Raw genomic sequence first — 13,854 nt, forward strand, 5'->3', positions numbered from 1 at the left:
TCAATCTACTACAATGAGAAATATGTTTCCTCATGCAGAGAATGATATTATTGCCAAAGTCCTAACCAAGGATATGCTCAAAAATGCATTGGAAAATCATAAATTCAGGAGCATCTTAGGGATGCGAGCAACTTGTTTACTGCTACAAATGCTCTGGGATTATGTGACAAGGTGGGAATGAGTTCTGAGTCATATAATATGCTCTATGAATAATTGGATACATGTTTTAAGCAAGTCTTCAAAACTAAGTGAGTAATGTCTCTACCAAAACCATTTAACATGAAGAAGGCTCAAAAACTACTAAATGAGAAAGTTTTAGAACTAATTGGTGAGCCAACATATCTGAAAAACACACATATATTGAAGTATGGTTCCAAAGAAGTTACATTTGTATTTAATGCATCCAACAACTTTGTATTGGATATATGTAAGGTTTAGATTGCTATGGTCAAGTTCTACAATATATCTATGGAAGAATGTAGAGGCAAGCTTAAGTTTGTCCTCAAACTTGATGAGAGTGAGATTATTAAGGGGCAGAAACTTGAATGTGTGAGTATAACACTTATGAATTGAGCATTGGATCCCAACATCGATGAAAACCATCCTTTATAGTTCAATGTACAATCAAATAATGAAATATTGTGGCTTATAGCATTTTTACTACACATAAACTAGGAAGAAAGGGAAAGATGGAAAGAAAGAATGGCTTGCCAAGGCAAGACAACAAGGTGCTCCAACACATGATCAAAAAGTCATGAGAAATGGAATGCTAGCTCCAATGGATCCAAACTAGTGCCCTATTTTGGAAATACCACTAATAAGGGTTCACTTTTGCACATTACATTGTTTGGTTAGAATAATTGAGAAGCTAGTATATGAATATATATGCTTTGCATACAAGATGAAGCCCATGTTAGAAGCTGATGCTACATGTAAGAAGGTAGAACAAGTTCTCTCTAACGTTGGATTGCATGGGGGCAGAGTAGAAATAAAAAAGGACGATAAAAAATCTAGTAAGAGTGGAAATATCCCTTGTAAACCATGATTTGAAGGACCCAAGGCTTGGAAGTTTATATCTCCACCTCGAGATGAGAAAGGCAATATACTTTTTAAACAACCAGAGAAGTATGAAGCATGGAAAAAGTTTCATCTTGCTGTTCCTGATTGGAGAAATGGGGGACAAACGAGGATTATGAAGGCAAAAGTGTGGATACACCTAGATAGATTAGCAGTTCTCTTACAAAAGTTGAGGTTTAGGGATGGTGATGCCAATCCATTTAAAGAGACAATTGCTAAATTTCATAAGTCCATGGTGGAGGTATGAACTACAAACAACATAACACACTACATGGTTAGTATTGTCACCACTACAAAAAAATATCATCATCTCGAATTAGTTTGTGTTTCTAACCTCTCTTCTTGTGCAGCATATACTTGAAGCACAAGGTCCATACTTTGCAGATCAAGGAAGTTTGGCAATATGGTCAACTCAAGGCAAGAACGATCTCACTGCCAAGCTCATTGTGATTTTCAAAAGGCAACTAATCATGGAGGTGGCATCAATGATTCCAATTCTATGAGGCAATTATTGCAATGGTGGTATAGGAGATTAGAGATACGATACGAGGAAGAAGAAAAGAAGTCCAAAACCTCTCAAGAAGAATTTATAAGTAGGGCAATATATGAAGTGAGGAAAGCAAGATATGAAAACAACACAACTAGACAACACCACACAAAATGGTTGGCAATCCAAGAGAGAGATGGCAAGAAATGGAGACCTAGATAAAGATAATTAATTTTGATGCATTTAGAGTCCACGAGAGAGCACAAGTACTAAGACACATCAATACTCCTATCTTTAACATGAGATGTCTTTCAAATTTTGTTTAAAATTTCAAAGGTTTGTCACAATGTTTTTCAAAGTTGATTTCGAACTATGTTTTTTAAATATGAAAAGTCGATTTCGAAATCCTAAGACAAAGATATGAAAGTTCCAAACCTTTGAACATTCACTAGCCTCTAGAGAGAGAGGGGTATGACGGGGGGTGGCAGGAGACAAAGAGAGGCAAAAATGGGGTGGATAAATGAAATGAAATGATAATTTTAAAGTTCATTTACACCACAGTAAGTTTAAAAGTTTTGTATTTAAGTCAAGTGTATCCTTTCATTTTTCCCCTTTACTCTTCACTCTACCCTCCACCTTTCTATCATTCATAATCACAACCATGGTGCGTTCCAAGCTTCCTATCAATAAGGTGCTGCAAGAGCAAAATCTCAACACTCTTCCAAATCTAGTGAGCGTACTATGAGTGACAAAGGTACCCTGCTAGTGGCTGACAACTGTTGAGATATCGAGCTCCACTCGTGATACGCCAGGGTGACCGTTGTATATTTATGTCACCGACTTGTCAGTTGCAGACGCGGTTGGTACACCGCCCATGAATAATAGCTACATGATAGCTATCCTTATCTACTCTAGTTCGTGGCTCAGTTAGTATGCCACCTTAGTTAGTTGAGTTTGGTTTGAGACCCATATATAGGGTTCTTCTATTTCTTTGTACTAGAGTTCTTTTGGCTTACACAACTAAGAAGAGGAAAACTGTTTTCAGCCTCCACCCTTGTGTGTCTTCCCCCATTGTGCAAGCAAGAAAGCTTCAAGCGAGACTCCTTCCTTCTCTCCCACAATCTTGACATGGTATCAGAGCCTTGTTCGTGGTAAGGAGCTCAAGAAAGCAAGCCAAGCTCGCGGTGGTCTGGTAATAGGAGCAGTGTTGCTTTCATTTTCTATTTTGGGAGCAGATCTCTGCAGGTAGCACAGCCGGAAATTGCAGGAGTGCATTGTCTCAGGTTGAGACGCCCTTCGCGGTGAAGCAAGAGAGCCCTCGGCGACCTTGTTTTTTTTATTTGAGGCCATTTCGGGGCCTGTTTTGCAGACGGAAGTTTTCTGCACGCACTCAGGAAAAGGCTCAGTTTTATGCTGTGCGACCACTGTTCTACAGGTCGGTGAAAAGTTACTGTAGAAATCGCATCGTATACTTGTGCGCAGAGACATTGGGAGTTACAGAATCATCCCTGTTGCTTGTTGATGCAAAGTCGTCACTAGGAAGTGACTGTGTGGTCAAATACCACTTTCGCCAGTTTTGCAGATTTGCCCTTGTGAGGGTGAAGCTGAGTTTTTGCAGTGACAGAATTTTTCGCAGTGTTCTGTAATGGCGTCTGATTCTCTCTCACAGATTGTCACTGAAAAGCTTGACAAGAACAACTTCCAAGCATGGAAGTTTAGAATGACGAATTTCCTTATGGGAAAAGGATATTGGGAATTTGTTGCAGGAAATGAAGAAGAACCAGTTCTTCCTGATGTTCCCAATCAATAGCAAATGCAAGCATTCAAAGCATGGCATGAGAGAGCCAGGAAAGTTATGTACTGGCTGTCTATCAGTATTTCAAACTCTATGATTGTGCATATTCAGGATGCAAGTACGCCAAAGGAGGAATGGGATACTCTGTCAAAAATGTATAGCACAAATACGCAAGCCAGGAAAATGCAGCTCAAGCAAGAGTTGCATAACGTGCAAAGAGAAAATATGAACATCAACGACTACCACATGAAGGTGAAGAAGATTGCAGATGCACTTGCTTCCATTGGGTCGCCAGTGGAAGATGATGATTTAGTTTCCGTGACCTTGAATGGTCTAGGAAAGGATTATGCACAGTTTCGGACATCCATTTCAGTTCGTGAAAGATTTCCTGATTTTGAGGAGTTGATTGCTCTTCTAATTTCTGAGGAGCAGAGAAATGGTGGTGCATCTTCTTCAGGAGGAACTTCAAAAGAAGCTGTCTTCTACTCAAATGCTGGAAGAGGTAGAGGCAGAGGTAGAGGAGGCCGATTTGGAGGCCGTGGTAGAAATCAGAATATGCAGCAAACTCAAGAAAACCAGTCCTATGGAGGAGGACGTGGTAACTCTAGAGGCAGGGGGAGCCAAAGAGGTCGTGGTGGATGGCAAAGAGGCCAAAATGCAAACAGTAATGTTGAATGCTACTATTGTGGTAAAATGGGACATATGGCTAAAGATTGCTACAAAAAGCAGAATGACATCATAAATGGAAAACTGCAACAAGGAAATTATGCATCTTCTAGTAGACAGGGTGATGACAGAAATGAGCATTTGTTCATGGTGCAGCACATGAACAATTCTGTGACAAGTGTAGAAGAAAGCAATGATGTATGGTATGTTGACTCAGGTGCATCAAACCACATGACATGTCATGCAGAATGGATGGAGGATGCAAGAAAAATGGAAAAACCAGGATTTGTGGAGACTGGTGATGATACTGCACATCCTATTGTGCAGATTGGAAAAATTCCCTTGTCTATGCAGGATGGGAAAAAGAAATACCTGTCTGATGTATTTCATGTCCCGAATATCACCAAGAATGTGGTTTCTGTTGGTCAAATGGTTGAACAGGGCTTGCAGGTCAGATTTAATCCTCATGGATGCTTTGTTGAGGATATGAAAAATAAAGGTCGCTTGATAGCAAAAGGAAAGAAGAAGGGCAGAATGTTTACATTGGATGCAGACATGTCTGAATTGAGTGCAGCAATGTTTGCACATGGGACCGGTGTAGTTGCAGATATTGATATCTGGCATAAACGCATTGGTCATGTTAATGTACAGCGACTTAAATCAATGCAGGCCCAAAATATTGTTGCAGGATTGCCAAAATTCAAGGTTGCAAAAATGCATAAGGTATGTGAAGCCTGTCAGTTTGGAAAACAGGCAAGGAAACCATTTCCTAGACATGTTCAAGAGAGTGAGAAGCCATTGGAATTAATCCACTCTGATGTGTGGACTACTAAAGCTGCATCTCTTGGAGGCTGTCATTATTTTGTCACTTTTATTGATGACTATAGCAGAAAAGTTTGGGTGTATTTTATGAAAAAGAAAAGTGAAGTTTTTGGGCATTTCAAAACCCTTAAAGCTATGGTTGAAAAAGAAACAGGTCTGCAAATAAAATGCCTAAGGTCAGATGGAGGGGGAGAGTACCTCTCAAATGAGTTTGCAAAGTTCTTGCAGGAGCATGGCATAAAGCAGCAATATTCATGCAGTTATACCCCACAACAAAATGGAATTGCAGAAAGGAAAAACAGGCATATTGGAGAGGTATCTCGTGCCATGCTCAATGAAAAAGACTTGCCAGATTTTTATTGGGCTGAAGCAGTTGCTACAGCAGTCTACATAATGAACAGGACTCCCACTGCAGCAATACATGGAATGACTCCAGAGGAGAGGTATACTGGTAGGAAACCACATATTTCTCATTTGAAATTTTTTGGTTGCATTGCCTATGTACATGTGCCAAATGAGCTGAGATCTAAGTTGGATCCAAAAGCTGAGAAGTGCATCTTTATTGGTTACTCTCTGCAGCAAAAAGGGTATAGATGCTATAACCCTTCTACTCGTAAGTTTACAGTGAGCAGAGATGTTGTTTTTGATGAGATGAGTAGCTGGTATAAACCAGTAAATGTGATTGATGATGTAGATGCACAAAATGGTAATGCTGCACAAAATTCACAGCAGCAGTCACAAAATATTAGTGGACCTGGAGCATCCTCTAGCAGTGGTTCACATTCTTCGCCATGGACAGGCAGATTGAGATCAGGAGAATCTTCTGAAGGCAGCGCAAATAGTGGTATGCAGGTATCACGAAAAGGAAAAGAGAAGGTAGATCAGCCCATGTTTGATGTGAATGCAGGTCACTCTTATGTGGATGGTGAATCCAGTGGCTCAGAACAGAGCATTGATGATGAGTTGGGTATTCCTTCTATTGTTACACCTGGAGTAAGGAAGACCAGGGATGTTTTGAGAGCACCTGGGAGTGAACCCACTTTGCGCAGGTCTACCAGAGTTAGGTATCCTGTGGATAGGCTGAAATATGATGGATTTACAGCCATTCACTATGCATATATGGTCAAGGTGATACAGGAACCAGAACCCACTTCTTTTGAGCAAGCCATGGGAAAAGAAAAATGGGAGAAAGCCATGGATGAAGAAATGGATGCCTTGGAAGCAAATGCTACATGGGAATTGGTACCTTTGCCTAAAGGTAAAAATGCAATTGGCTGTAAGTGGGTTTATAAGGTGAAGCACAATGCAGATGGTTCTGTGAATAGATACAAGGCAAGATTAGTAGTCAAGGGGTATGCACAAACATATGGCATTGACTATGAAGAAACATTCAGTCCGGTTGCAAGGATGGCAACTGTAAGAGCAGTCATTGCTATGGCTGCATCAAAGGGATGGTCTTTACATCAGATGGATGTAAAGAATGCCTTCTTGCATGGTGATTTGCAAGAAGAGGTCTATATGGAGCAGCCACCAGGTTATGTGCATGCTGTTCATCCTGAGTTTGTTTGCAGGTTGAAGAAAGCCTTGTATGGCTTGAAGCAAGCACCTAGAGCATGGTCTGACAAGATAGGACAGTATCTTGTCACTATTGGCTTTCAGATTTCCAAGGCAGATTTCTCACTTTATGTGAGAAAAACAGAGAAAGGTATTATGCTACTTGTCATTTATGTTGATGATTTGATTATGACAGGTGACAGTGATGAAGATATCCTTCATGTGAAAATGCTATTGAAGCAGAAGTTTGAGATGAAGGATTTGGGAGAGCTGCGTTATTTCTTGGGCATTGAGGTGATTAGATCACCAAGTGGGATACAGCTCTTGCAGAGGCAGTATGGATTGGACATGCTATCCAAATATGGGATGACAGGCTGTAAGCCTATTTCAATTCCTTTGGAGCAAAATGTGAAGCTGAGCACAGATGCAGGTGAGCTTCTAGAAGACCCTACTATGTACAGACGCATAGTAGGAAGCTTGATTTATATGACTATTACCAGGCCAGATTTGAGCTATGCTGTTGGATTGGTAAGTCAGTTTATGTAGGCTCCAAGGAAACCGCATTTGGATGCGGCTAGACGCATACTTAGGTATGTGAAGTCCACATTGCAGTATGGACTATTTTATGAGACTGGGGTTCAGATACAGTTGCATGTATACACTGATGCTGATTGGGCTGGTAGTATTTCTGATAGACGATCTACCAGTGGATATGTATTCTCTTTTGGGAGTGCTGCAGTCACTTGGAGCAGCAAGAAACAGCCTACAGTTGCCTTGTCGAGCACAGAGGCTGAGTACAGGGGTGCAGCAATGGCTGCATGTGAGGTAGCTTGGTTGCATAAGCTACTTTATGATATGCATCAGTCTACAGATGGGCCAGTTGTCATTTATTGTGACAACATGAGTAGTATACACTTGGCAAATAACCCAGTCTATCATGCTAGAACAAAGCACATTGAGGTGCATTATCACTATGTGCGAGAGAGGGTTTTACTAGGTCTTATTGATCTAGTTTATGTCAGCACAGAGGATCAGGTAGCTGACATATTCACGAAGGCATTGGGCGCAGAGAAGCTGTGCAAGTTCAGAGACCTGCTTGGTGTGCAGGAATTGGGATTGAGCTCGAGGGGGAGTGTTGAGATATCGAGCTCCACTCGTGATACGCTAGGGTGACCGTTGTATATTTATGTCACCGACTTGTCAGTTGCAGACGCGGTTGGTACACCGCCCATGAATAATAGCTACATGATAGCTATCCTTATCTACTCTAGTTCGTGGCTCAGTTAGTATGCCACCTTAGTTAGTTGAGTTTGGTTTGAGACCCATATATAGGGTTCTTCTATTTCTTTGTACTAGAGTTCTTTTGGCTTACACAACTAAGAAGAGGAAAACTGTTTTCAGCCTCCACCCTTGTGTGTCTTCCCCCATTGTGCAAGCAAGAAAGCTTCAAGCGAGACTCCTTCCTTCTCTCCCACAATCTTGACAACAACAACAGTGGCCCTACTATAGCTAATAATGGTTTCTCCTAATGTCAGTAAAAGAAGTAACCAATTGTGGCATTGACTTCTATCCAAGTAGAGTATAAGGCAGCTTGCTTTGCTGCATGTGAAGCATTATTGTTAAGGAGGATCCTATGGCATATGGGAGTACATGATGAACACCCAACATTGCCAAGATGATGTGTTGATAAGAGGTGCATTGCCATTGCCAAAAATTCAATTTGTCATACACGCACCAAACACATTCAGATCCAATATCACTATGTGCATGACTTGATCGACAATGGGATAGTAGAGCTAGCCAGCAGAGAAGAAGGGATCATATAACTCCATTGAATCTCTTACGAAGGATCTCCTTAGAATTTATCTTTAGAGACTCAGTGTGTTGAGTCGAGGATATAGTTCACTTGTTGGTGGATATTGAGGGAGGGTGTTAGATATGCTCAATGCCCCACCCTTGTAAGGTGCCACCAATGATCCATGGTGCTCTAAGTTGTAAGGCCCCCATACTAAGAAGAAGCCATGTTCAAGGATAAACATTGGTTGGGTCTTGACTTGTATACCAAATGAGGTCTATGTGACCAGATGGTTCTCTTTGTGCATCTAGCCTTTGGGGAGTTAGATAGAGTAGTCATGCTAGTAGCAACTCAAGGCACAATTCATCAAGTTGTCGGATGTGGGAGTTATTAGGGATCCCTATTTTGGAGTCTGAAGGCCATGAAAGCGGCCCCTAGCTACTAGCGGATCTCAAGGGGGTAAGTGGCCCCCCTAAATGGGGGTCTAGGAGCAGCACCCTCAACCTGACGATAAAGGAAATATTTCCCAAAATATTCCTTGGCCAACTAGAAAAGGTTCATAACATGGTCAAACATGCCTACCAGAATGCCTTTCAAGGATATAAAAGGAATACCCCTCCAAAGCCATCGTCAATCTATCTTTTACCCAATTAGAAATTCTTCCAGCTACCCTTAAGCTCTTTACCTATCATCTATCTAGATCACCATTGTTTACTACAAAGCGAAGGAAGTGAAAAATGAGGCATCAAGAGGAAAAGTGCAAGGCGAAGAAAAGGAAAAGGCACCCTACAAGAGAGTGGGCCTACAAAGAGTATAAGACGCAACCATGGAAGACGCAAGCTAGAAGACACACCTTTAAATATAAAGGCACAGTCAAAACCTCTATAAAAGAGAACCAGGCTCCCTCCTATGCAATTTGTAACAATCAATGGGTGGTAGGACTAAGCTAGAAAGAACGGAGGACAATGGGAAAAAGGGCCTATGGCCATGTAAGGAAAATGGGATAAGGAGATGACCGCCCACCAAAAGGGATTTAGGATTTTGTATATAAAGTTCAAAAAGTGAATGAGAGCTCATTCTTTTGTGTGTGACAAAGTGGACTCTTCTTCTTCTCTTCTTCTCTTCTCTTGCTTGCTTGTGAGTGCTTGAGGAGAGAGTGTGAGTGAGTGAGGCAATGAGTGTGTGAGGGTGAGGAATCTTGAAGAAGAAGCCCTCCTCCTTCTTCTCTATTCTCTTCTTCTCTTCTCTTCTATCGTCTCGCATGTGGCTATGGAGGATGGAGCTTGGAGGAGGAGGCTTGAGGATGCTTGAGCTTACATCACAAATCGTGGAGCTATCGGAGTTCTTGAGAGAGAAAGCAACATAATCGGGCATCAAAGTAAGCTCACTACACTCGTAGCGAGGGATAGCATGTTGACTATGTGAGAGGTAGCCATTAGTGCTCGTTTGAAATGCTTGAACAATAAGTGGTCCATGGGTCTTGGCGATTGAGCTTAAGCTTGCCTCTACAACCATCTAAGCTTCATAATGGAAGCGCACGAGTGGACATAGCCATCTTTATATTAGTTTGTTTGAAATTAAAGTAGTTTCTATTCTTCTCATATTTGACATGTGTTCTCTACTCCTTTCTCAGATTTTGTCTACTATGTCATGTAATTTCTACATATTTTTCATGTGAGAGCTAGTGGTAGGCTAATATAGGCATGTCCTATGGTTCAGGATAGGATTCTTGATCATGACATGATTATAATGAGAATATTGTGTGGAAGATGAGATAATGTGTCAAGAATCGCATGCTGGGGGGACTTGCTCAAGATGCTGTGCCGAACACACACAGAATGCACAAGGAGAAGCTCACTCAAGAGACAAGAAGAGAGATGGAGGCCAAAACGTTTTCTTGTAGGTTTTTTCTTCTTCTTCCACACACTTTTACAATGAACACAAAGTATAGATAAGATACAACATAAAGGAAAGTGGCTTACTAAGTCAAACAATGCATAATTGACTACACTAGTCGACTGGCGCTATAACTATGCCAGCTGTAAATAGGTGTAATAACCTGAATATAATAAGTAATGAGTGACTGGCCATGTGAGAGTCATAATGACCATCAACGTGCTAAGTGTAGACATGTGGACCCATCTAACTAGGCGGTCCATCATTAATGGCCTTCGTGAAGATGTCAACTGTCTAATCCTGTGTGCTGACATACACCAAGTCAATCTCACCTGCTAGTACCTTCTCTCTCACAAAGTGATAGTGTACCTCAATATGTTTTGTCCTAGCATGGAACACAGGGTTCCTAGCCAACTGTATACAGCTCATATTGTCACACTAAATGACAATTGGACCTTCCACCTACACATCTAAATCAGTCAATAACTTTTGCAGCCATACTTTCTCACATGCTGCAACAGTAACACCTCTATACTCAGCCTCTGCACTCGACAAAGCAACTGTAGATTGCTTTTTACTGCTCCAAGTAACTACTGCACTACCAAGAGAGAATATGTATCCGCTGGTAGATCTTCTATCAAACATACTACCAGCCCAATCTGCATCTGTGTATCCAAACACCGTTACATCTGTACCTGCCTCATAGAAAATTTCATAATGTAATGTGGACTTCACATATCTCAATATGCGACTGACTGCATCCAAATGTGGCTTTCTAGGTATTTGCATAAACTGCCTCACAAGACCAACAGCGTAGCTCAAGTCTGCCTTGTAATGGTCATGTAGATCAAACTCCCCACTATCCTCCTGAACATAGTAGGGTCTTCTATGTCATCCCCAACATCAGCACTCAACTTTACATTCTGCTCCAACGAGACTAAAAGTGGTTTACATGATGTCATACCATACTTGGACAACATATCCAAGCTATACTGTCTTTGGGACAGCCATATACCATCATCACATCTGATCACCTCAATGCCAAGGAAGTACCTTAGCTTACCTAAATCCTTCATCTCAAACTTCTTCATCAAAAAGTCCTTGACTTCAGCAATCCCACTATCACTATCACCTCTAATAATCAAGTCATCCACATATATGACTATGATGACCAAACCTGCATCTCCCTTTCTTACAGAAAGTAAGTAATCAATATCAGAAACATAAAAGCCAATATTGATAAGATACTCTCTGATCTTGTCAGACCATGCTCTAGGTGCTTGCTTGAGCCCATACAGTGCCTTCTTTAACCTCCACACATACATGGGATGCTCTAAATCTTCATAACCTACTGTTGATCCATATACACCTTCCTGCAAATCACCATGCAAGAAGGCATTCTTCACATCCATTTGCTACAACCTCCAACCTTTGGCTGCTGCCAATGCAATTACATATCTGACAGCTGCCATCCTAGTAACTGGACTGAAGGTTTCTTCATAATCTATGCCATATGTCTAGGCATAGCCTTTTGCAACCAGCCTAGCTTTGTACCTACTAATAGAACCATCTACATTGTGCTTAATCTTATAAACCCACTTACATCCAATAGCTTTCTTGCCCTTTGGCAATGATACTAGATCCCAAGTCTTATTGGCCTCTAATGCAGCCATCTCCTCATCCATTGCTGCATCCCAATGAGCATGACCAACAGCCTCCTCAAAACATAGGGGCTCAACATCCTCAATCACTTTCACCATATAAGCACATTGGTGAGCTGCATAACCTTCAAAACCAAATCTGTTAACAGGGTATCTCACCCTGCTAGACCTGCATACCACTGGATCACTCAATGGAGTCTTTGCATTGACACGTGCTCTCTGCACACATGGAGTCCTCACTGAAGGAATGCCAAGCTCATCATCCAAGCTGTCTGAGCCACTAGAGTCTCCATCAAGAACCACATCAATGCCATCTGATACTTTATTATTTCCTTTGTCTTTACTTGTAGTGCTACTAGATGCACCTGAAGATGTAGAGCTACTCCTTAGTCTCCCACACCAAGGACTACCAGATGATGTCTTTGGTCCACTAAGAGTCCATGATTCTTGCTTTTCAGCCTGCACATGAGTATCATGATCATCATCATTATCCAATGCATCACCACTAGATACATACCAACTGCTCATTTCATTAAAGATGACATCCCTGCTCACTCTGAACTTACATGTGACAGGGTTATAACAACGATACCCTTTTTGCTCTAAAGAGTATCCAATAAAAACACATTTTTCTACCTTTGGATCAAGCTTCTTCCGTAGCTCATCTGGCACATGAATGTATGCAACACAGCCAAATACCTTCAAGTGCGATACATTAGGCTTCTTGCTAGTAAAGCATTCTTTAGGAGTCATACCATGAACTGCAGCTGTGGGAGTTCTATTCATAATATAAACAACAACATGAATAGCCTCAGACCAAAAATACGTAGGCATATTGTTTTCAGCCATCAAGGCGTGTACAACTTCTGCAATATGCCTGTTTTTTCTTTCTGCAACCCCATTTTGCTGTGGGGTATACCTGCATGTGAATTGTCTCTTTATCCCATGAGACCTCAGAAAATCACTGAACTCATTCGAGGGGTACTCTCCCCCTCCATCTGACCTCAAGCACTTTACTTTCAAGCTTGTTTCTCTTTCAACTGTAGTCTTGAAAGTTCTAAAGTGCTCAAATGCTTTACTCTTTTCCTTCATAAAATATACCCACAACTTTCTAGAACAATCATCAATGAATGTGACAAAGTATGAACTACCTCCAAGAGATACATTTTGTGTAGGCCCCCAAATATCTATATGCTTACATCTCTGTCATGTGAAAAGGGTTGTCTTGCCTGCTTACCAAACTGACATGCTTCGCATACCTTATGAAATTCTACAATTCTAAATGTAGGTAAACCTGTAACCAACCCTTTGGATTGCATTAATTTCAACCTTTGTACATTTACATGTCCAATGTGTTTGTGCCAAATTTCAATATCTGCAACAACACATTTTCCTTTAGCATACATATCAATATTCATAGTAGGGATTCCAGCATCCAGAGTAAACATACATCCAACTCTACTTCCCTTTGCAACCAACCTGCACTTGTCATTGAAGTCTTCTACAAAGCAGCCCTTTGCATTAAATCTCACTTGCAGTCCTTGCTCTACCATTTGACCAACTGACACCAAGTTCTTTGTAATCGATGGCCCATGTAATACATCTAAAAGACTCTTTGTCTTACCATCATGCAAGGACAAGGAAACTTTTTCAATGTGTGAAATTGGGTGGCATGAATCATCACCCGTCTGCACATAACCTGTATTTTGCAAATCCTACATCTCTCCAAACCATTTTGCATGGCTGGTCATATGTTTGGATGCACCTGAATCAACATACCAAACATCATCCTATGTTCCCTTTCTTGTAATAGCATTCAACATATGCTGCATAACAAACAGACGTTCATTTTTGTCTTCATTCTGTCGTGAAGACGATGCATAGTTTCCTTGCTGCAACTTACTACTGCGAATATCATCTTTCTTAGCATAACATTGGGCTGCAATCTGACCTGTTTTGCCACAATAGTGACACACAATACCAGAGTTGTTAGAACCTCTGTTCTGCCATCCACCTCTTCCTCTAAAGCTCCCTTGTCTCTAAAGTTACCATGACCTCTTGAAACCTGCATATCGCCAAATTGCTGATTCAATATGTTTTG

The sequence above is a fragment of the Lygodium microphyllum genome, chromosome 1 (genome assembly GCF_053477565.2).
Source record: "Lygodium microphyllum isolate KBCC chromosome 1, Lygodium_microphyllum_v1.1.10, whole genome shotgun sequence".
NCBI lineage: Eukaryota > Viridiplantae > Streptophyta > Polypodiopsida > Schizaeales > Lygodiaceae > Lygodium > Lygodium microphyllum.